The sequence below is a fragment of the Chelonia mydas genome, chromosome 6, assembly GCF_015237465.2.
Source record: "Chelonia mydas isolate rCheMyd1 chromosome 6, rCheMyd1.pri.v2, whole genome shotgun sequence".
In the NCBI taxonomy this organism is placed as follows: domain Eukaryota; kingdom Metazoa; phylum Chordata; order Testudines; family Cheloniidae; genus Chelonia; species Chelonia mydas.
In genome coordinates this window covers 79,432,386-79,456,095 of record NC_051246.2, presented here as the reverse complement: position 1 = coordinate 79,456,095, position 23,710 = coordinate 79,432,386, and the positions used below count along the sequence as shown (strand labels likewise).

Sequence of the window (23,710 nt, the reverse complement as noted above, 5' to 3'; positions counted from 1 at the left end):
CCTGGAGTTCAGTCTCCAGGCTAATTTAATCTTTGGCCTCTCTGCTGAGACAAAATAGTAGAATGGGTAGTATACCTGCATTCTGAATCTGCAATTAAAAATGGACTGTAATAGTAAATACAAGTACAAACACTTGTTACGCATGGTCAGGACAGTCACTAATTTTGTACATGAGTAAGGACTTTTTTTTTTTTTTTTTTTAAATAGGATAATTAAATTGCACAAAACAGCAAAATCTATGTTTATATGAAGCCAGAAAGAAGGTTTTAAACCTTTTTTTTTTTGGTGGGGAAGGTAAATGAGTCTATTCCCCAGCAAAAGCACGGTCCAGTCCCCTAGTTATCTATGTATCAAATTATAGGGCCCCCACCAATGTATCATGTGAGTACCTCCCAGGTAACTTACTAACTTGATCCCAAAGTCACCTCCATGAGGTATTATGTTCTTCTCTACACAATTACCACCTTCCAAGGTGAAATTTTAATTTAGTAATTTTTATGCCTGAATTTTCTATCTAGTGGTTTTTTTGTTAATGGATTTTAAAGGAAGTATATTAAATTGGGCTGTGGCTGAAATCTGTCCATATCACGTTGTCTGTTTTCCTTTTTTAGGGTAGAGGGAAGTGTCAACTTTTTATTTATTGATTTTGAAACAGTTTGCTACACAAAAATTGGCAAATTCTGAGTAGAGCCAATACAAGAAACAAAATTAAAATTAGATTTAATGTTTAGCTTTTGATCCACATCTAAATTTGTTCTATACTTGTTTTTTCTTTAATTTTAACCTTCAGATTCAGTCTGAATTTCTTGGATTTGCATACTAGTTTTGGGGAAATTACAATGATTTTTACCCTTAAATTACCAATATCTACTCTCAATCATAACTCCAGATTAACAAAATTTCTTGTCTTGGATAAAACTTTCCTGCATTTAAAAATAAATAAAATAAAACAAAAAGTTATCTTTCTTTATACACTCTTTATATTTATCTTTCTTATAAACTTGATCTAATAAAATGCATTTAAATAGTAAAATAAAAATTTGGTGACAAATCCTGTTCATGTGCCACCTCAGCCACATTGCACGTGTGCTAAGAAGAATAAAAAAGTAAATAATAAAAAAATTAAATGCTGGCTAAATTGACCAAACAGTGATAGGTTAGGTTTAAGGCATTTAAGACAGATTAGGTTAAAGTCATGCAAACTACAGGCAAATTAAAATCTAACAAGATCTTTGTTACACTCTGTTAAAAAGCTTTAACTTTTCACTGCACCATCAACTAATAAATTTATGAATTAATAGAAAATACAGTGTAGCTTCTTAACTTGCAATCTTGGCATCAATTTCTGCATAATGCAAAAGTTTTACACTAGATGGACATGTTGTTCCAAAAGAAATTTCTAATTGATTTGAAACCTTAGTTTCTCATCTCATATAAACTACAAAATGTAATACAAGATCTGCATCAATGCAGAGGAAAGGAGTAGTAATTATTTTTAATACATTCACCATTTGTCCTACATAATACTCTTGTCATCTTTTACTTTTAGAGTAGGTGCCTGACCTTTTGTTGTACCCTACTACAAAAAGAAATTACTTTCTATATAGTGGAAATATTTGAATATCATGGCCTGGCTTCCTCCTATAGTATTTATTTTTAATTCTGCCAACTACCAACCATTGATCTGAGGGAGCAAGATCAGGATCATTGACCTCTGGTACATGTGTCTTAGTGTCTCACAGTGCTACAGTCTTTTGAAGAAGCGCCATCCTCCATCTTGATAAGCTCTGCTGGGTCACTCATAAAGCAGCATTTTTATTAATCTTAGATTCAGCCTCATGTCTCCATTTCCTGTTTGAAATAAGATATCACTTATACAGTCAGTTATACAGTATACAGTAGGAGAGGAATAGAGAAGCATTTTAAATTCACTGTGGCAGTCCAGTGAGTACTTCAAATTCAGCCTTTGAAAAGAAGTATAAAAGACAAATCTTCACATCAGGCTTTAGAACAAGGTGTTCCACAAACGAATATAGAAAAGGCCTTAATGAGCATTGAAATAACAACCCTCTTTTTTTTCCTGAATAGAAGAAGCTCTATGTAAAGCTACCTCATTATCCACCTTCAAATCCCTCCTCAAAACTCTCCTTTGCCATGATGCCTACAAAAAACTTGACAACGGTTAGGCTGTTGGTGTGCTGAGACCACTGCCTATCATGCTGACCAATATTGTCTCATTTACTAGTACTCCGCCATCTGTCTATATCCATCTGTTGTCTCTTGTCTTATGCACTGCAAGTCCCTTGGGGCAGGGAACATCTTTTTGTTCCGTGTTTGTACATCGCCTAGCAGAGTGGAGTCATAGACCCCGTAGGCACGAGGATAATATAAATAAAATAAAAACAAAGTAGAGGATATTTGATCTTTTGCTCATGAATGAATGGAGCCTTCAAGCACAGAAAAAGAAAAACTACAAAACTGAGACTTGTCCTCATTTTGGAGACACTATACTCCTACCAATTAAAAACATTTTTGCAAAAAGTCCTTTTTTTTTTTTTTTGGTGAAAAACATTTCATCCCAAATTGTTGAACCCAGAACAGTTAGCATGCTATTTGAAATTTCTCTGACTCCTCACCACACAGTGGGCAGAATCCTGAGGTGATGTATCAGGTGGTGTAAATTACATCTTGGTAACTGAGTATAAGTCAATGTAAATTACAATGGTCTGAAAGAAGCAGTAAGTTAAAGAGTGTATTCATGCATCTGTGTTGTTTTAACACACTTTGAAGGGGAAAAGAAAAGTTACTCTCTTAGACTCAAATCTGAATTTGGCCTAATGTGTTAATCGTAAGGATAAGAGCTGACAAGATGCAAGTGGAACACGTAAACACAGCAAAAAAAAGAATAAAAATGTAATACTTAATAATGCCCTCGGTAATCACTTGACTATTCCTAGCTATATTCAGTCAGAAAGAAGAGATACTTAATATTTGAGAACACAAAGAAAGGTTCTGGCCAGAAAGAAAGGGTCACATGGTTGGGTATGGGGCAGGAAGAGTGAGAAAGAGAGAGAGAGATGCATGACACTCTGGCTCCACTTTAAAATTACTCTAAATAGTTCTTTCTTCCAGTTTTTTTTCAGCTTGAACCTCAGAATTATCTTGATCTGAAAGTGATTATAGTTGAATGAATGTAGCCAGTGACTAATGAAGGGGATTGGCAAACATATTCAGATAAAATAAGACTGAGCCTGAACTTTGCTCAAATCAAACCTAATTTTTGTCTGGGAGTTCAACTAACTTGGTATGTTTTATTGTACTTTCTTAATCTAGTTGGGATGAGATGTCAAAGTGCTGAATAATATGAAAAATATTCATTAATAAAGCTATAAAAAGGAGGGTGAATCAAATAAAAACAATAATGGAACTAATATTAAAGTAGCTGGATGGCAAAATGTACAGGGATTAAAAACCCTGTAGGTCTTTTAATGGCTAAATGAAATCCTGTGACCCCAGCATTCTCTAAAATCTTTTAAAAAACCCACACTGCTATTTTCAGAATGATATCTTGATTACAAAGAAGTATTAAAGCTACTTTAGATGTTTTTTGCCATATGTAGAACCTAATCCAGCATCCATTAAAGTCAATGGAAAGACTCCCATACATTTCAGTGGAGCTCCGTTAGACCATCAATGGATGTTACTCTTGCATTGCATATTTGTTGTAACAACCAGGCAAAGTACTAACAAACTTCAACAGGACTTTATTTTTAAAGTGGAAACCTCTTTACCAAGCTACTGCTGCACCTCGATAGCTCTCACTCAGCCGCCTCAACTCTTCCCCCCCAGCCCCCGCCTTCCTGTTTCCTGTCCTTTCAGACCCCCAACAGCCAGTGCTCCCAGTTCTAATAATTACAAGCAGCATCTAAACACCACATTCCCTCCTCTCTTAAGAAACTCTCCCAATTAAAATAAACATTGTTGTTCTAACTACAGGAACAAATATGAAACAAGACACTATACTGTTGGCAGAAATATTACACTGAAAACACTGTAGATACTACATAACAGTCTCTAGTCCAGACAGGTGGTCATCTGGGTCTGACAGGCTGTCTCACAAGCCCCGGTTCCAGTGCAATGTCTTCTTGTGTTGATACTACTGTGAAGTTATCCAATGCAGACTGGGTGTTGGCATAATCTCCTCTTGGTGCATAGGCAGGTGCAAGATAAGCATTCCATACCCGCCCATCAGTAAGTTCATAGGCGTAAGGTCCCTTCTTCTCTATGATTTTAAGAGGAGCTGTGAATTTATGGTCCCCTTTGCGTAAAATTCCAGGTTTTCGTATTCTAACAAAGGAACCACACTGAAACTTTGGTTCCTTAGCACCCCGCCGCTTGTCTGTGAAAGCCTTATACTTTGCTTTGTTCTGTTCAACTGTTTTTCTCACATCATCCTTGGTTGGGGCATCAGGTCATGCCTTTAACAATCCAGCAATGTTCAGTTTAGTATTCATCTGTTTCCCATGCAGTAATTCTGCGGGTGATATTTGCGTTGTGGCATGTCGTGTAGCCCGGTATGCTTACAAGAAATCAGTAGTGAAGGCTATCCACAAACGCCCTTCCAGTTTAGTGGTTTGCAAACTCTCTTTCAAACTTCTGTTAAACTGTTCGATTTCCCCATTGGCTTGAGGGTAATATAGGGATGACCTTCTGTGTAAAATGTTCCCCTCTGACAGAAAAGTTTCAAACTCCAGGGAAGTAAATTGACTACCATTATCTGAAACCAGTTCTTTGGGGTTACCTTCCCTGCTAAAAACTGAAGAGAGGAACTTACTTACTGTAGCAGAAGAGATTTGCGATGTAAACGCTACCTCAGGCCATTTACTGAAATAGTCTATTAAAGTGATGGCATAATGGCAGTCACTTGGAGCAGTATCAAAGGGTCCTACAATGTCAATCATCACTTTTTCCCATGCAGATTCAGGAAGAGGAAAAGGCTGTAATGGAGGGATACATGTCACTGCTGTCTTATCATGCATTTGGCAAGTGACACAGGATTTTATAAAGTGCTTCAGTTTGAAAGTCCATCCCTGGCCACCAATACAGATCCCGTAGTCGTCATATGGTTCTGACAATTCCTTGATGAGTATCGTGTGCCAGGTGTATGAGTTTTGCCTGTAATTCTTCTGGCACAAGTAGCCAGTGTGTACCTCGTAGCACACAGCCATCAAGCAAAGAAAGTTCATCCCAAACTCTAAAATAAGGCAGCAAAACTGGGTCAAGGATTTTAGGGTTACTGGGCCATCTCTTTGTCAGAAATTCCTGTAGTTTTTGTTAAATTGGACATGCTGAACAAGCAGCTTGAAATTGTTCTCTTGTAACTGCAATAAGAGCGCTTGTAATAAATGCAACTATTACATCCTCATCCTCCAATGGACCATCTGGTGAAGGCAAAGGCAGGCGAGAAAGGCAATCAGCTACCACATTTTGGTTTCCAGGCCTATATTCCAGTTCATAATTGAAAGAGAATAGTCTTGCAGATGATATCCTGCTCTTCCCAGTCCTTTCGTGGTGAGCAATGTTGTCAAAGGGCTGTGGTCTGTGCGCAACTTGAACGTGTGGCTCCACAGGTAAGTTCTCCATTTTTCAGTGGCCCAGACACAAGCAAGTGCTTCTTTTTCGACTGTAGAATATTTTCTCTCAGCATTACTTAGCGTCCTTGAAGCAAATGCAACAGTCCTCTCTGTTTTGTCCTCATGAAGTGTGTGAGGACAGCCCCAAGTCCATAATCAGAAGCATCAGTAGTGGGCAATGCAGGACTGAATAGTGCAAGTACTGGACTACGCACAATCAAGTCTTTCACCGTTTCGAAACTAGCTTGTGCATCTGTTGTCCACACTAAGGTTGAACTTCTCCGTAGTAATTCTCATAATGGTTCAATGACAGAAGCATAATTGGGAATGAATTTTGCATACCAGGAGGTAAGACCCAAGAAGGAACGTAAGGTTTGCAAATCTGTTGGAGGAAGAGCATCTGAAATTGCCAGGATATGATCTGGATCAGGTTTTAGTCCAGCCTGTGAAATTGTATGCCCCAGAAAGGAGAGTTCAGTTTGTCTAAATTTGCATTTGGACCTATTGAGCTTGACGCCTGCTTTGCTCATGCAGTTTAGTACAGACTGCAGGTTATTGTCATGTTCCTCAGAACTATTTCCAAACACGATAACATCATCCAGATAGCACTGAACTCCATGTTGATTCTTCAGAATCAATTACATCATTTTTTGGAAGGCACCTGGGGCAGATGCAAGACCATATGGAACACATTTAAAATGAAATAGTCCCTCATGTATAATAAATTCTGTGAGGTCTCTGCTATCTTCATGTAACATAACCTGGTAGTACGCGCTCTGCAAATCAAGAGTAGAAAACATCTTTGCTCCACAGAGTTCTGCAAATACTTCTTCTGTGTGAGGAAGAGGATGGCTGTCAATCACAATAGCTTTATTTGGCTCCCTTAAGTCCACACAAAGGCGAATGCCTCCACCCTTCTTCTGTGTCACTACTATAGGTGAAACCCATTCCGAGGAGTCAATCTCTTCAATAATGTCCTTTTGAACAAGTTTTCCAAGTTCCTCTGAAACAGCTTCCCTGACTGAAAATGGTAAGCACCCATAACTTCTGTTGTACAGGCTTTACATTATTCTGCATTTTAACTTTATGCAGAAACCCACAAGCACAGCCGAGTTTCTCCTCAACCTGGTGTTGGGTCCCAGCTGAAACTGGTGTGTGTACTGCAAGAGTGCTTTGTTGAGGAAGATCAATTTGTCCATTAACTACCCTGAGATTTAAAGCAGCCAATAAATCTCTGCCAATGATAGGAGTGCCTTTATGGACAATGTAGAACTCTGCAGTTACACAGCAATGACCAAAAGTAACTATTCCTGGCAGGCAGCCATGTACTGGAATATGGTTTTTCAAATAGCACACCAAGTGAAGTTTGAGTTCAGTAAGAGGCACATCTTTAAAGTAATGCAAATAGATGGAATCAGGTAGTATTTGATAATTCTGAGCCAGTGTCCAACATTAGCTGAATAGAGTGTGATTGCCTGAGGGTATGGCAGAAACGTTTACAGTGCACTTTATTGTTTCTGGAATATGTGCAGTAGTGATTTTGTCCATGCTCAGCACAGTAACATCTGGTATTGTAACTGCATGCACCTGTTGATTGAACCGGCTGCTGCGACACACTTTAGCAAAATGCCCCATTTTTTTGCAATGATTGCACTGAGCTACATTTGCCGGACATCCTGTGTAGCTTGCAAGGTGCTGTGGGGATCCACAGCGAAAACATGGTTTTACTGTATTTCGAATTTGCTGATTCGATAGTTTTCCATTAGTTTTCCTCTTGTAATCATTTGTTTGCAGCGATAGTGAACTTTTCTGCAAAGGAGTCACAGCCTGGACTGTGCCTCCTGTATCCATGCTCATTATTTTGGCTTCAGCTGTAGCTGACTCAATCTGAGTAGCAATGGTTATTGCTTTTTCTAGTGGAAGTTGTGGTTCTAGAAGTAGGCGTTCTCTTACATGAAGCATGGTTGTTTTCTCAATGAGCTGGTCTCTAATCATCTCATCTGCCATATTCCCAAAGTCACAAGTTACAATCAGACTCCTCAGGGAAGCAATATACTGCATTATAGTCTCCCCTGTTTTCTGCTAATGCTGGCGAAATCTGTAGCGATTAGCTACTACATTCACTTTTGGCACAAAAATGTTCTTTAATGCAGTGAGTGCAGTCTCATATTTATCATCTGCAAGGGGAAAAGTATAAAATATACGCTGCCCTTCTGCTCCAAGGCAGTGGATTAGCAGAGCATGCTTTCTTACTTCAGAAATCTCTGTAGCACTGATTGCAAGGAGATACGTCTCAAACATCTGGATCCTGGCAGTAAAAGCAATTGGAGGCTCACCTGGGCTTTGCAGAAATGGTGCAGGTGGGTTCAGAGACAGAAGATCCATCCTCGTTGCCAAAATGTTGTAACAACCAGGCAAGGCACTAACAAACTTCAAAAGGACTTTATTTTTAAAGTGGAAACCTCTTTACCAAGCTGCTGTTGCACCCTCAGTAGCTCTCACTCAGCCTCCTCAACTCCCCGCTCCCTTCCTGTTTCCTGTCCTTTCAGACCCCCATCAGCCAGGGCTCCCACTTCTAATAATTACAAGCAGCATCTAAACACCACAGTATTGACAGCTGTCCCCTGAAGAAAGCTGAAGACATTTTCTATGAAGGATCATTTTTACACATAATAGGCCAAAGTCTGCACTAAATTATACTATTCTACTCAATTGTGTTATGATGGATTTACACTAGAATGATTTTCAGAACAGAACTGAATTATCAATCAATATTTTAAATCAAGAAATCATTTTAAATAAGCAGGAATCTTTGGCTGTATAAAACAGCAGCGATGCTACTAGAATTAGCATTACTTTATTCCATTTATTATGGCTGGCCAAAGCTTCAAAAGAGCTCAGCACCCACAACTGGGGCCAGATTTCAAAAGAACTCAGCTCCCATTACGTATCTAAAAGAAGTGGCCACGTTTTCAAGAATGCACCTAGCGACTCCCATTGAGAACAACACAAGGACTGAGAACTATGGGAGCTACTGAATACGTAATTATAATGCTAATGAGAAAATTCAATTGGTTAGCTACCTTTGTACTGAAATCATATACTGGTTTTATTTTAAGGTTGTGTTGTACTGTGTTCTTCTAAATATTAGGTTACAAAAGTGGTTAATTTTTAGCAAAAAAAAAAATCACCTTCTATAACTTGAAAGAACCAATATTCAATAATAAACATAGGGATGAATGCTGTGATTAACACCCAGTCATCTCTGTGGCACCTCATTAACTCCCGTCTTCACTCCCTATTTTTTCTTCCCAAGCCAGCTTTCCCACCCCATGTGAAGTGCTTCTCAGAGTGGCACTGCAGGCTTACATTTTGCAATTATGCCTGGCATTTTAACATTTCTTGAAGAAAACAGTCACTTTAACAACATTTTAAACTAGAACTGGTTTAAAAAGGGGGATATCTACAATATTTCTTTTGAACATTTCTCCACATATTTTCAAAATGTTAAAACTTTTACCAGTTCTGTGGTTGATCAGAAAACAAGTCATAATGAAAAATTTCTCACAAATATTATCAGTATTTTTTCAAACTCTGAAATTTCACATTAATCAAAATTTTAGCCAGCTTTATGTTGAATATGATTATAGAATAGTATTTTCATTATTCTCCACATAAACAAACACAAATAATGAAAACACGGCCTCATTCAGCCATGGCCCTACATTTATTGTTTCATTTGCTTTTAATTCATTTGTTTTAGGAAGGACTTGCCTGGTGCTCAGGTCCTACAGTATAAACACAGAACTGAACAGTGGTTAAGGGAGATCTAGGTTCAATTCCCTGTTTGCCCCAGACTTCATGTATGAACTTTGACAGATAACTTAGTCTCTCTGTGCCTCTGCTTCCCATCTGTAAAGTGGAGATAACATTTCCCTATATCACTGGGGTGTTGGTGGGGGAGAAAGTGTGAGGTGCTCAGATACTATGATAACGGGAGGCCATATAAGAACCACAGATATTTTTCTTGCCCTTCTTTTCTAGTTATTTATTTAAGCTTTCTTTCTACTGCACACCATGGCATAGGTTTTCTTCCCTTATTCAGCTTTTTGCCTTCACTCTAATTTTTCTGTGTTGTCGTCTCTCTCCTTCCCCATATTGTTTCAGTTTCTCTTCTACTTTGTTTTAGTCTTGTCCTCTCTCGCACCTTCCATTGTGTTCCTTTCTCCCTCCTCTTCCTGAATGTCTCCTTCCAACTCACTCACTAATCCTCTTTTCCAATCCACAATTTTTCTCCTTCCACTCCCAAATGAATTCCTCTAATTCTCTTCCCAAAGCTTCTTCCATTCACATTGCCACTCTCACTGCAGCCACACCTGCCTCAGCCATTCCCCCATGCTTTCACGCACACACACTCATACTTTCTTTCACAAACACACAGCACCAATGCTTTTTTTTCCTCCCTCTCGTACATACACATGACCACCTTTATTTTATCCCCTCCTACAAAATAACACCCTGTCATACTTTCACACCCTCACCACACACACATTCACACTTCTGTGTTCCTATTTCCTTCTCCCTTATCCCTTCTCATTATTTGTTACAATCTAATTTAAAACCAGATGCAGAGGATGTAAGCTCTTGTAGAGGACTGGGATGTAGGCGGTCAGACCTAGTCATCACTGCAGTGGTGGTCACACATAGTGGTTGGAGCAGGAGTCAGGAACCAGCAACTGGAGCTGGAGCCAGGGTCAAAGCCAGAGTAAGAAATAGCGGCATGGGGAGTAGAAGCAAGGATCTGGAACACCTAGGTGCTTAGATAACCTCCTGTGCCTCCTTCTGGCTTTAACAGTAAGCCTGAGCCAATTGGAGAGGTTGGATGTCTCCTCCAACCAGGAGCTACATGGGCAGTGCCTCTGGTGAACTAGGATCCACCACATGGGCAGTGCCTCTGGTGAGCTAGGATCCACCAGCCCACACAATGGAACCCGATCTTGACTGGAGCCTCTAGGCATGAACACAATAATGTATTATAAAACAGTAATGCTAATCACATTCACAAACTGTCAAGGGGAATTTTACAGTGGTTGCTATGAGTAACTGTTTTTTAATCTAGATAAGAATTTTCAATGAAGAAAATAATTTAAATATTCAGAACCCCATTTGTTTCTCACACCCCACATTTCATATTATTTAAATAAATATATCGCCTAGAATAATTATCATTTAAGAATACTTCCACCATGAAAAAAATGACTCTAAAAATGGCATTGTGGGGTCGCTGTGTCTCTCATCAACTGACATCAACACTTGTAAAAAAGACCCTGATCCTCAGCTACATTATGATTGCTTTGCACTGCTCTTCCTGTACACATAGCCCTATGCAATCACATCTGGGTCCTAGAGGATAACCCCAATGTCATTCTCCAGCAGCCAGTGGAGCAAGTTCCAATGTTACCTGCCTTCACTGTGGCCAGTAGAAAGAGGACATGCCCAGACTTCTCTCTCCCTCTACAACTCCCAGCTACTTTATTGATTCTTCAGGCTGCTCTAACTTCTGCTGTGTGAGTGGGCTAATGTACAGTCATCCCAGGAGCTGAGAACCACAGCCAAGGATGAGGACCGAGGAATTTGTACGCCAAATTCTGCCTTCAGACAACGCATCTTCACGGTCTTCAAATTAAGCCCTCAGTCACAGCTGTGCAATTCTATTAGCCTTCAGTAAAGCTACATGGTGTAACTGAAGAAAGAATTAGTAGATAATAGGGCTTCACAGGTGTAAATAAGGACGGAATTTGACCAGAAGAATCTTTATAGCTAATAGTAATGTGCAACAATGAACCCAGCTTCACTTTCAGATCCCAGAGTGAGTTTGCAGTGCTGGCAGTTAGAAAAAAAGAAAACAACAAAATGTTGTTATAATATGATAAAAATAACCTGGCAGTCATTGAGAGTTGTTAAACACGGAGACCCACAATGCCATTTTAAATCGGTAATTTTTTAAGGTAGAACCACACTTAAAGTGCATGGTGTCAAATACTCTCCTTCTGACAATTCAGTGCGCATTTGAGGAAACTTGCCAGATGTGCAAGCTTGGGTGAGAAAGAAGAGGTTACTTACTTGTAACCAGAGGTCCTTTGAGATGTGTGGTCCCTATCTGTATTCCACCAGGTTACACATGCGCACTATGCATCCAGAGTTGAAGAATCTGAAAGTACTGTCTGTTGGTGTGCAAATGCACCCTGGTTCGCCTTGTGCTTGTGTCTGAGGTGATAAAGGGCGGGGCAGACCAACTGCTTCTTCAATTCCTTTTCTACCACGAATTGACCAATCTGCATCACAGAAAAGGGCTGGTGAGAGTGGAATACAGACAGAGACCATATACCTCGAAGAACTTCCAGTTACAGGTAAGTAACCTCCTCTTCTTCAAGTGATGGTCCCTATCGTACTCCGCTGACAAACAGTACCTAAGTAGGAGGAGGGTTGAGGATGAGAATGGAATGGTTGTGCGTAGAACTGCTGTGCCAAAGGAGGCATTCACTGCTGAGTTCTGCACTAAGGTGTAGTGTGCTGCAACGGTCTATTCCTGGAATTGCCTGAAGTCATCTGGTTGGTGGTGATGCAGCCACCATGTTGTCAGGAAAGGAAGAGGGGAACCTTGCTGCTTCTGGCAGAACCGCTGGAATCAGGCTAAAAAATTCTTCTTCCACCATTGGGTCTGTATTTCTGGTGGAAGGATCCCTGAATGGGGAAGCAGGTGACGGTTCCATTGTGGATCGGGTAGGTTCCAAGGGGGAGTATTGCCCAGGGACCCCAATACGGTCAACAGGTTGCATCCAATAGAGGTTATGGGGGTCCCCACAGCATAAGGTATCATCAGCTCGGTGGTGGTTGCGGCAGTAACTTTTGCCATGGATGCGGTGCTTTCTGTGGTGCATAAGGTTGGTAAGCTAAAGGAGGTTCTTCTCCTGGTTCAGAGTTGTTGGAAGAGAAGAGTTGTTGGAAGAGAAGAAGGCAGATCCAGTTTCTAATGGCAGTACCATCGAAGAGTGTAGCGCACTGGGTGAGGGGCCCTGTTTTGGAGGAATGTCCCTTAGTGGAGATACAATCTCTCTAGAGGTAGAGGGCCCAAAGGAGGTAGGGGGACTCTGGATCTGGGAAGACAAAGACCTCCTAGGGAGCAGCTATGGTTCTAGAACTTCTCAGCGTGAGCGGCACTCTCACCTTCATAGCCTCATAGCCCCCTAACCTCTGACTGAGTTATTGACGTCCTCAAATCATAATTTAAAGACTTCAAGTTACAGAGAATCCACCATTTACACTAGTTTTCACTTGCAAGTGACCCGTGACACATGCTGCAGAGGAAGGCAGTCATCAGAACCAGTGCTGGGGTCTTCCCAGTGCAGGAGGAGCCCACATCTTGTGGGATGCCTAGGATAACAATACAAACAGGTCAGCACCTGGAACCACTGGGTCCCATTGTTTTGAGGTCTTTTTTCTCATGCTTGTGCATCTTAGACAATACTCTGTCCCCTTGGGCCGAGGTGGTGGAAGGAACGTCCATCTTCGTTGATTTGGATAAAGACTTCGTCCCATGGCGAGCTCCATGAGATGTTTCTGGAGGCAAAGTGCCCAGCCTTCTCAGGTGCAGCTGGGGAAGGATTGACAAATACTGAACCACGCTGCAATCTGAGCTTCTCCCAAGCAGTAAAGGCAGCATTGGTCAGGAGGATCAGGGACAGGAGGCGCAGAGTTTGAAGCCCAGAGTCCTGGGCATAGTCCAGTACCTGTCCGTGGGAACGGGGGTAAAGGGGGACTGAAAATCCCATATCTATCTAAAACAAATTAAGCTAAGTAACTATTAAAAACTTTTAAAACTAGAAAAGAAATAAAACTTGTAATCTATTGTAAAAACTCTTTAAAAATACGTACAACTATTGTTTCTAGAAATGCTTCAGAGCCAGGGACACAGAGTTCCGATTCAGACCTTGCAGCGGTAAGAAGGAACTGACAATGTGTTTTGGTCTGCCCCGCTCTTGACTGCCTCAGATGGAAGCACGAGGCGAGCCAGGGTGCAGGCATAGACCAAGAGGCACTACTTTAAAATTCTCCAAATCCAGATGCATAGTGCATATGCGTAATCCCTCAGTGAACTACAATAGGGACCACCACTCTAAGAAGAAATGCATGTCAAAAGATGGTGGAAAAAGCAGAAAAAGGAAAGGCACCACTAGCTATGTGTGTTCTCCTTTCCAAAATTCTTAGATGTCTAGTTAAAACTGATAGTTTTTCTAATGTCAACTGTACTTCTTGTAGGAGCACATCACCTCATTTCTCTGATACGGGTAGTGTTACCAAGGTCACATTTTCACAAAAGTAAACTGATCTTGAACATTTTCACATTGAGTAAGTAGTTGATAAGTTATAAAAATATGCTTTCCATTAATATCAGACTTCCATTCTTACAGGATATTGTCTTTTTAGAAAGTCCCCATTTAAGATCCTAGTGACAAAGAACATCTGGTAGTGTTTATTGCCCTTTTCCAAAAATAGTTTAAAGATGGGGCCTACAGGAGACACCATACAAGAAAAGATTGTTTCTATTAACTTCCATAATGGGACCCTGGCACAGTTTCTTAAAAGTCCAATGCATACAGACACCATTAAAAAAAAAAAAAAAAGGACAGGTGGAGTGACACATTATCAGAAGTGGATGCAGACTGAGAAGACTATGTTTAGGAAACTGAATCACCCATTTCTCATATATCCAAACTGATTCTCTGAATCGCTCATTGGTGGAGGATATCTCTTCATAACGGAACAGTCTGTAAAGTGTGCATTAAGTACTATATATTTTGCATTGTTCTTTGCTCCAAACAAGGGATTCTCCTTGGCAATGCTTTAAATCCATAATCAAATATATCTCGGGTAAAATTTCACACAGGTGAGTGTAGAAACATTTATGTGATGTTCCTTACGTAGAATGAAGTAAACTTACTTTAACATTCATGGTGAATGGAGAGACTGAACAATCGAACATTGTTATGTCATTAGGTCAGCTTTGCAAACTTTTAGACTATCTGCTTATGCTATCTCCAACTATTGTCTCCAGGGCCCTTGATTCTACTATGCAGGAAATTATGTCTGCTATACAGTGATTCTTGCTGTTGATTTGAAGACTACTTGCTAACTCCATGCTCATCCATTTACTATTATTAGTTCTCAAAATTCTCAGAATCTAACATGGATGAATGATGAAATGTAAATGGTTGACAGTGTGTAACATTTTCTAAAGGCCTGCAATCAGAGAAATTATACATATCATAGACACCTGTTGCTTTTGTGTCACAATGTTTGCAAAGTGGGCCTTCTGAAAAGTAGAAGCCACATCCTGAATGCAAAAATGAAAAGAAACATGTAATCTGTAATTTAAAAATATATTTACCATACTGTCTTCTAAAATACACCTAGCCATCTGAAAAAAATGATACTTAGTTCACTGCACACAGTGCAATACTAATGCATAAAGATAGAGGGATTGCAACTCTACAAAAGTACAGTTTCTTTCATGTTCTCTCAGAGAATGTTTTTATGGGAAAATTTCCTTTTTATGACAAATGAATTTTTTTCACTGACACACATCAATTATTATCTCTGACTAGCATCACAGTTTGTCTGAAAACTTAATCAGAGCTGTAACTATGGATGAGAGAGAGAGAGATTAAAACCTCATAAAAGGTATATAAAAGGCTACTATTTTGCAAGCAACAAATAATTCAGAATGACCTGAACTAATATTATTAAAACCCACTTTTAGGCTGTAAAACCCTATAAATAATCCTGCTTTTCTTTTTTCTTTACACAGTTCTTCTTGATCTAGTTATAACTGTACAGTATTATTAGTTTCACATGTATCATTTTTCCAGATACTGGGTGTTGAAAGATTTATTCATGTTGAGCTGCACCCTAAGGTAATTCAGTTTTCAAAAAACCTAATTCTACAATTATAACCATCTGAAAGACAGAACAGTCTGACTATCAACCTTTAGATAAGAAGAAACATTTGTATACCACAGACTGTAAGATTGGTTTTACAAGTGACAATTTTCTTTTCATTTTCCCCCTTTTTATTTTATTTTCTTATTAGACCCTCAACTCACAAATGCTCAACTGTCACAAAAGATCAGTGTTACTGAACCGCCAACATTAATCTTTTGTTTGAAATGCATAAAGAAAGACAAATAAAGGAGACATCAAAAAATGTCTTCTTGAAGTAGAACCAGATATTGAAATGATAAATAACATAACCTATGAGTACTAGTTATAATGTTCTTGGGTGGAAGAAATTTCTAAATATCAAAGATAGTGGCATCATTGTCAGGTGGTCCATAAATAAACCCCGGTCAATTCATGACATTGGACCTTTTCTTCTTGCTATACTACTGTAAATAAGCGTGTTCCCCTTGCCTGTCTGAATTCTACATGCCCATTTCCAGAAATGCCGCAGCAGATAAGTAACACTGTCATGTCCGTTTTGTCAACTACATGCTGATTATCCTTTTCTATCTGCAGTTTGGGAATATTATCAAGGTCAGAAGCAATCGCTCAGAAAACCCCTCCTGATGTTCTTGTGTCTTATAATTTCTGTAAGGACCTTTCATAAGTAAACTTTACAGTGATGTTCATGTACAATTGGCAAGAAATTCACCTTTCCTATAAGTTGCAGAAAGAGAAATTATGCCAGTAACCAATCAGATATCTAGTCAGAGTACACATTAATTGTATGTAATCACATCTTACGCCAAATGATACAATTCTGATTTATCATCACTGTAGCAAACTTCTCCTTCTGTTTGGGCAAATGCCCACCTCGTTCAACTCTCCTGACCTCCATTTTTTTTGACAAATTGGTTATGAGGCATTTACAACTGATGCACATATCGCAAAATTATTTCTGCCAAGCTTCCTCCATGACCTGCCCGTGGGACATGACATGCTCCGAGACGCATCGCTCTATCAAACAGAATCTTTCCAGGACAATGCAAATTATGACAAATTCCATCATCCCGCATTATGCGCTTCATGCTAATCTTCCTAATTCGAGAGAATCAGGAGGGCTTGCTGTTCTGCTGAAGGGCACGTTGTCTGATTGAATGATGGTGAAAGAATGTTTGCAATCCCCTTCATTTCCTAATCCCAGCTGTGGCCACCTCTGCCCTACAACCACCAACCTTTTCTGCTATATAATTCCTGCACCAGAATTAATTTACGATCACATAGCCTTTTGGCAGGGCATGGAAATTACCAACCAGGACAATTTTGTGGTCCTGAAGTTAAAGGGTATTTTACTTTTACCAAAAAGTACTTTTACCAAATTTTGCACATTGACTTCTAGCCTGTCAGAATGTCACATTGGGAATGCAGCATCTCCGAGAAGTTAAGCCTTCTCCCACAGTGGCTTTTGAACCGATCATTTTGATGATAAGATTCTAGCAATTTTTAGTCTCAAGTGCTTTTGACTTTGGGAGGGTATGCTGCTGACTTCAAAGCAAACAGCCAATCTGCAAAACATTCCTGAAAAAGTGCCCAGGAAAGAAGAAAAGGTGGGGTGGGGAAATAGAAAGGTAAATTTTCTGGACAATTCTTCACTGATTCAGAAGGTGGCAGTATTACTACACAAAAAAACCCTACCATATACGTGATATTCCATATTCACATTGCTGAAATAAACATGTTTAATTCCCAAAGAAACATATATTTTATCCTGTGGCATAATTTACTTATAACATTAAAACTCAAACATGGAGCAATTTGTAGCAATAACTATGATTATGCTGTTAGTGGCCCAAATGTCACTGTCTAGATTAGGCTAAATGATACCTAGCACCAAAGAGCTTCTATGATTTATTTCCTATCATCACTGGTAGAACTTGCATGCTTAAAATGCTCCCCAGAAAAATGCCTTCAATAAATAAAAAAGGATGAAAAGATTGAAATAATACAGTCTTATTGTTCACTGAGGTGACCATAAAAAAAGTCACAGGAATGATGCAAAGTTTAAATCACAGACAAACTGTTAAGAAAAAATAAATATCCTGGGCAGCTAGACATTTTATTTTGGGCTTTAAAAATAAAAACTCAGTGTATGCACATAATGCATATTACAGAATTTTGAATTAAAATGTACCTCAACGTTTGTATCCCAGATGCATAAAGTTAAAAAGACTTTAGAACTAAGAAAACAATTTTAGCCCATTATGCAATGAGACTTATCATTTTAAAGCAATTCAGTTTCTGGGAAATTAGGTAAATATATGGGGCTGTTTCATTTAAAATGATAGACTATTGAGATTTTTAATAGCTTTTATTTTAATTTACATCTCAACTAACAGAGACCTTTCCCCACCTATTTGTATAGTCAAAGTGTTTCAGTCTACAGGAACGATACCAATATTAAAGATATTATTTCTCCTATGCTATTACTTTAAATAAGAATAGTTTTTTAAAATGAAAAATGAAGTGTAAGCTATACTGTATTTCTAGCTCAGTAAGCTTTTCAGAATGAATAAACTCTTACAAAGTAACTAAAATACAGGCAACTTTTATTTAGCATTTACAGTCTATGCTTTAATGGAATCTTGCATAATTGGTTTGATGCTTTACTGAGTCTTCATACATGCCTAATAAGTACATAGCACAGATCCACATTAAAGTATTAGTAAGATGAGACAGGAAGATCTTTAGCTTTATACTTCATTCCCAGTGAGACCCAAACCCTCAGAGGTAAATGACTATGTGAGCATCATTTCAGCAAAAGGCACCGGGCACACCCTGTGCATGCTGCGGCTTGTTGACATGAACCAGGGCAGGCAGACACCAATAATACATGAAGTGTGGTTCAGAGGCAATTAGGATCAGTTGTCAAGGCCAGGCCATTAATGAAAGAACATGTCAGAGGAGCTGGAGACTTCAATGGTTGAGGGCAAGAAGGCGATTTAGTGTGACAGATCGAGTCCTTCCAATGTCCTCAGTGGTACATGCTAATACCAGCCTTAACAACCTTTTGTGGCAGTGTATAATGCGACTAACATGGACTTTGATTCAGCAAAATGACTGCTGCCACTGTTAGTCTGTCTCATTCCAACAACAGTAAAAGCACTGCTACAAATAATTACCCACTTCCTTCTCCCCCTCCTCCATCTAATGCAGCCGTCTTTTATGCATGCTGCACCGTTTTTCACTAGAAGGTCACAACGTTTATCATGCTGTTTTCCTTTTCTTTATGTGATGCCCTTTCTATTGATTAATATAATCTGAAATGATCCAATAAAACAGCTTTTCTGAAGTAAAAGAAAATTAATTAAAAACACAGCATCCCCTCGTATGGTTCATAACAAACACGAATAAAGAAAATCAAACTGGTCTAAGGGAAACATTCTCTATTATGTGAATTACTTGGGGAGGCAGGTGAGAGATAGCAGGAGAGTTATTAACCAAGTCTATTGCATCAAAAGTGTATGGTAACCTTAACCTCCATGAAAATGAAATGCTGAAGGTTTATAAATAACCTGACACTGCTTCCTATTGTTACAGTCATCACAACTTAGCACTAACTGCTTATAAAAAAAGCTGCAGATCAGAAATTTCTAATGCTCAATTAGAGGAAGAAAGCATGCACTAATATTCATGTAGGGCAGCAAAATCTTAAACAAGAGCTACACTTGATGGACAACATTTTAAAGAGGTTTTGTGGTATATCTTCAGAAAAACAAAACAAAATGACAGTAGCTTTATTCTGGTGTTAGATATGTTGTACTTATAAAACATGCAATCTGACTTACAGTAAAGCATAGTTTTTAAGTGTGTTAAGGCCTTCAAGAAGCATTCAGTATTACCCAGTATCTAAGCAGCTCTTCTTGTGTGCAGTATTTCTTATGAATTTCTTTCTAGCTTTTCAAATGTTCTAGTCATTGAAAAAATATACTGTAAGGCATGTGTGGATAGGAGAATCTTAGACACTAGGAGATAACAGAAAAATGAATGGGCACTGGAACTTCCCACACAATTCCAGGGTACATTCATAAATTTGTCCAAGTAGACAGAATCCCACAAATGACAAAAAAATTGGGTTTGAGCCTTATTTTTCTTTTTATTTACCTTAGGTCAGATGATGTGGTATTCCCCTTATCACTTCTGTCACTTGGCGATGTCTGAACTGACCTTCCTAGAAGCAACACTTATCTGTGACTGACAGGAACAGCCATCTCTGATAGGATGAATTTTCCCTCTCTCTTTTCTTGTCTCTCTTTACCTTCGCCTGGTTTCTGTCTAACTTGTTTTCCCCCCACCTCTTATTTTCATTCTTTTTATTTGCCCTCTCCCCTCTTTGCCAATCTCTTCTCACCCCACCTTTGACAATCTTCCCTTTTTCCTCCCAGTGTTTAACTTTTCCCCCTCCCACTTGGGCATATTTCTTTGTACCCTTTACTGCCTGTCTGTTCCTTTGCCATGTTACTCCAGCTAATCCTAACCTTTGCCATTTTTCCATTTCTTTCTTCTCCTCTTTCCCCCAGCACCTCCCCATTAATTCTTCTATGAAATCCTGGTCCCATTCAAGTTAAATGGTAAAACGCCCATTGACGTCAATGAGGACGGGATTTCATCCCCAGAGTTTAACAGAAGGGCAGTGAGTATCCAATTAGGGTTGCCAACTTTGGTTGGATGAATTCCTCGAGGTTTCATCACATGACACGATCTTTAATTAAAGATTACTCTTTAATTGCTGTAGACTCCAGGAGAATCCTGGAGGTTTGGCAACCCCATATCCAATGCACTTCTTGCATCTAACATCGTTAGCAGTGCAGTAGATTTCTGGATCTCAGGGTAATAAAAAATAAAAAATTCTGTTACAACATACCACAATTTTATGTCCAGAGTGTGGTACTGCATTGTGAAAGGAACCCTGAATTTCCAATAAGGAATACATGGAAAAATTACGACCAGCACTACTTTTAAATATTTCATCTATATTCAATAATTATTTTGATTTATAACAAATATACACATAGGACAAGGGCATCTACCCCAGCTCTAGGCACCTCTGCCAAAAATTTAAACTAACAAAAATAAACCAAGTGGCTGCTCCTCACCCCCAAGCCACAGAGAATGACCAATCATAAAAAAAATCAAGTCCAAACAATAAGTCTCTTCCCAGCAGATGTCAGCTATTATCACAAACCTCCTTTCCCCAAACTCTGAGTAAAGAGATGGGTCTTGTAGGGGTCTTAACAAGTTAAGAACATTTTAAAAATTGTGCTTCATATCACAATGTTTCACTCAGACAAGCCCTTGAAAACACTACTTGAGAAAGAAAAGATGTAAGGACACTGTGTGTTGAAAAGATGTTTTCCTAAGTATTGCGCTCTTTCTGCTATAGACAATGTTCCTGTGGTGCTGCCTGGTATCTACAATCTATCATACTTGTTTTACTTTCATTGTAACATTTGCTTCAAAATTATTATTCCCTTTTGGAAATGCTTATTTATAAAATGTTTCCTGCCTTTACACAAGCTCAATTAAACAGAGTTCTTCATTTATTAGCTCATGTTTTAATAATATCTTGCCATGTGGGTATGGCAATAATCATCACAATAAACATAAGGATCAAAAGATCGCTGGATTATAGATGGCATATACAATTAATAAAAAATATTCCACATCACAAAGATCTAACATTCTAAAACTCAGAAATCTTACTTCAGAATGAGATGTTCTAGATGAGGTATGTTTCTGTGTAATTATCATAAATCTTTTCACAAAAATGAGTTAATTTTAATAATAAATAGGGACATTTTGCAAGTAAACTAAAGAAGTGAACACAAATAAAACACTTGCAATACTTCACAATGAAGATGTGTACTTAAATTGGAACTATATTCATCACACACACAAACCAAAGTTTCTTTCCTTCATGTTCCTGATTTGATTCACATGCCACTGCCTGTAAAATCACTATGCGTTCCAATGATAACTGTTATGTCGTCACACACAAAGTATTGCAATTATATAAGGATCAGACTGAGGGAGAGAACAATTAGGTTGCAAGGAAGCAAGCATATTTGTTACAACACACAAATTTTATATAATTAGTTATAATGAGTAAGAAAAATGGCACAGGAAATGCAAGAAAGAAAATAAATGTTACAGTGTATCAGTACTAAATTCCCTTTCTCACCAGTGCAAAAGAGCTAAGAATTACAAATACACGAATATAAAAAATAATTAGAAAATAAAATGAATCCTCAGAGTACTACCAGCAGATCATCTTACATATATATAGTATTTTTATTCCCTGAGGATCCCCAAATGCTTTAAAAATAGAAATAAAACTATATACAGGAAACTTCACCCACTACTGATATGCAGCTACCTCTGGAATGAAAGGCAGCAGCTGCTTCACAGCTCATAATACTACTACAAAACAACTGGGAGAGAAAGTGAATATCTTACCCAACTGGAACTGATTATGTAATTCAGTAAGACAATATCTAATTTTCCAACATGAATTATGGTCAAGACCACTCTGAAAGTCAACACCCTAATATTTGGAAACAGTGCCTTGGATTTTGACCACAAGGTATCAGGACCTCAATTTTATTTCTGTGTGCAAGATGGAACCTCCTAAAGCATAGCGTCTCACACATATTGTAGAAAAGCATTGATTCAAGTAGTGACTCAGAGAGAAGAATCCCACCAGCATCACAATACAGATTATACTTTGTAATTCTATAAAGGGTTACACAGGAGTGTGACCAATATAAGCTGTTAAAACAGGAAATCTAATAGTTTATGAATTAAAAATGACTGCCTGAGAGCCATCTTTCAGTCTCAGAATGCTGAGAAAGTAAAACCAACCTTTATGTCAGACATTATAGTTCAGTAGCCAAATCAGACTAAGTAACATTCCTTTAATTGGCTAATGCAAATACTGCCTCTGCTTTGAAACATAAATCACTAAAAGTATTTTCTATTAGTTATTAGAAACAAAATCTAACTTTTTTCTAGCCTCCCTAGTGAAGTTCTACCTTTTCTTGGGAGGTTTCTGTCCTGCCATAGAAAAGGTTGTATGCACTGCTCAATGAGCATAGGTTTGCAGTGACGTGTGCCGAATTAATTTTCAAATACACAATCTTCTTTGACAATGGTTCAAGTCTATGATCATATTCCAAATCAATGACATATGTAAATACTTTTCTATAACAGTTGCAAAACATACATGTATGCTGGTGGCCAGATATACAGCACTTAAATGTCACTTACACATATACTTAGCTTTATATATGAAAATAGTCCTTTTGAGGTCACGGGGACTACTCACATGTATAAAGGTAAGCATATATGTAAGTGCTTGCAGAAACAGGGCCTAAAGGTGAAATCCTGATTCCACTGAAGCTAATGGAAAACTCTCATTGATTTCAATGGGGTCAGGAATTCACCGTATGATTTTACTTCATCTTTGCTGCACACATGAAGGATGGTCCAGTTGTTAGGGCACTAGCCTGAGACCGAGAGACCGAGTTTCACTGCCCTGTTCCGCCGGACACTCCCTGTGTGATCTTGGGTCAATCATTGCAATTGGAGGTGTGACTGCAGCTTGCGTAGTTATGTCCACCCTGGCTTTAATCTAGCTAGCACAGCTAAAAGTCACCACAAAGATGCAGTTGCATGGACCTGCGTATGGGCTAGCAATGTATGTATCCAGGGTTTTGAGAGAGCTTGTACAGCTGCAATCACACATCCAGGAGTAACGTAGATATACCCTTAGTCTCTCTGTTTTATTTCTCCATCTGTTCAATGGGGATAATAGCCATTCTTTACCTCACAAGGGAATTGTAAGGAGAAATTCATTAAAGACTGCAAGCCGCTCAGATACTATGGTAATGCGGGCCATATAAGTACTTAATATAGATGGCTAGATATCTAGCCAACATATGCCTACTTTGTTCTGGTGTTTACCTCTGCTGAATGAAGGGTTGAGTCTGACAGATTCTGATGACCCTCAGCCCCTACTGACT

General features: G+C 38.8%; 1 protein-coding gene across 6 annotated transcripts in view; it reads right to left on the bottom strand.

Moving 5' to 3' along the window:
• Positions 1–23,710, bottom strand: part of DPH6 (diphthamine biosynthesis 6) — a 362,214-nt gene that overhangs the window by 141,321 nt on the left and 197,183 nt on the right. Inside the window, exon 13 of one of the 6 annotated variants that reach the window (XR_006291518.1) lies at positions 1,678–1,851. The exons of the other annotated variants lie outside the window; for them this stretch is intronic. The gene's annotated coding sequence lies outside the window, so the exon portion shown is untranslated. The remainder of the gene's footprint in view (positions 1–1,677; positions 1,852–23,710) is intronic. 6 annotated transcript variants of the gene reach the window in all.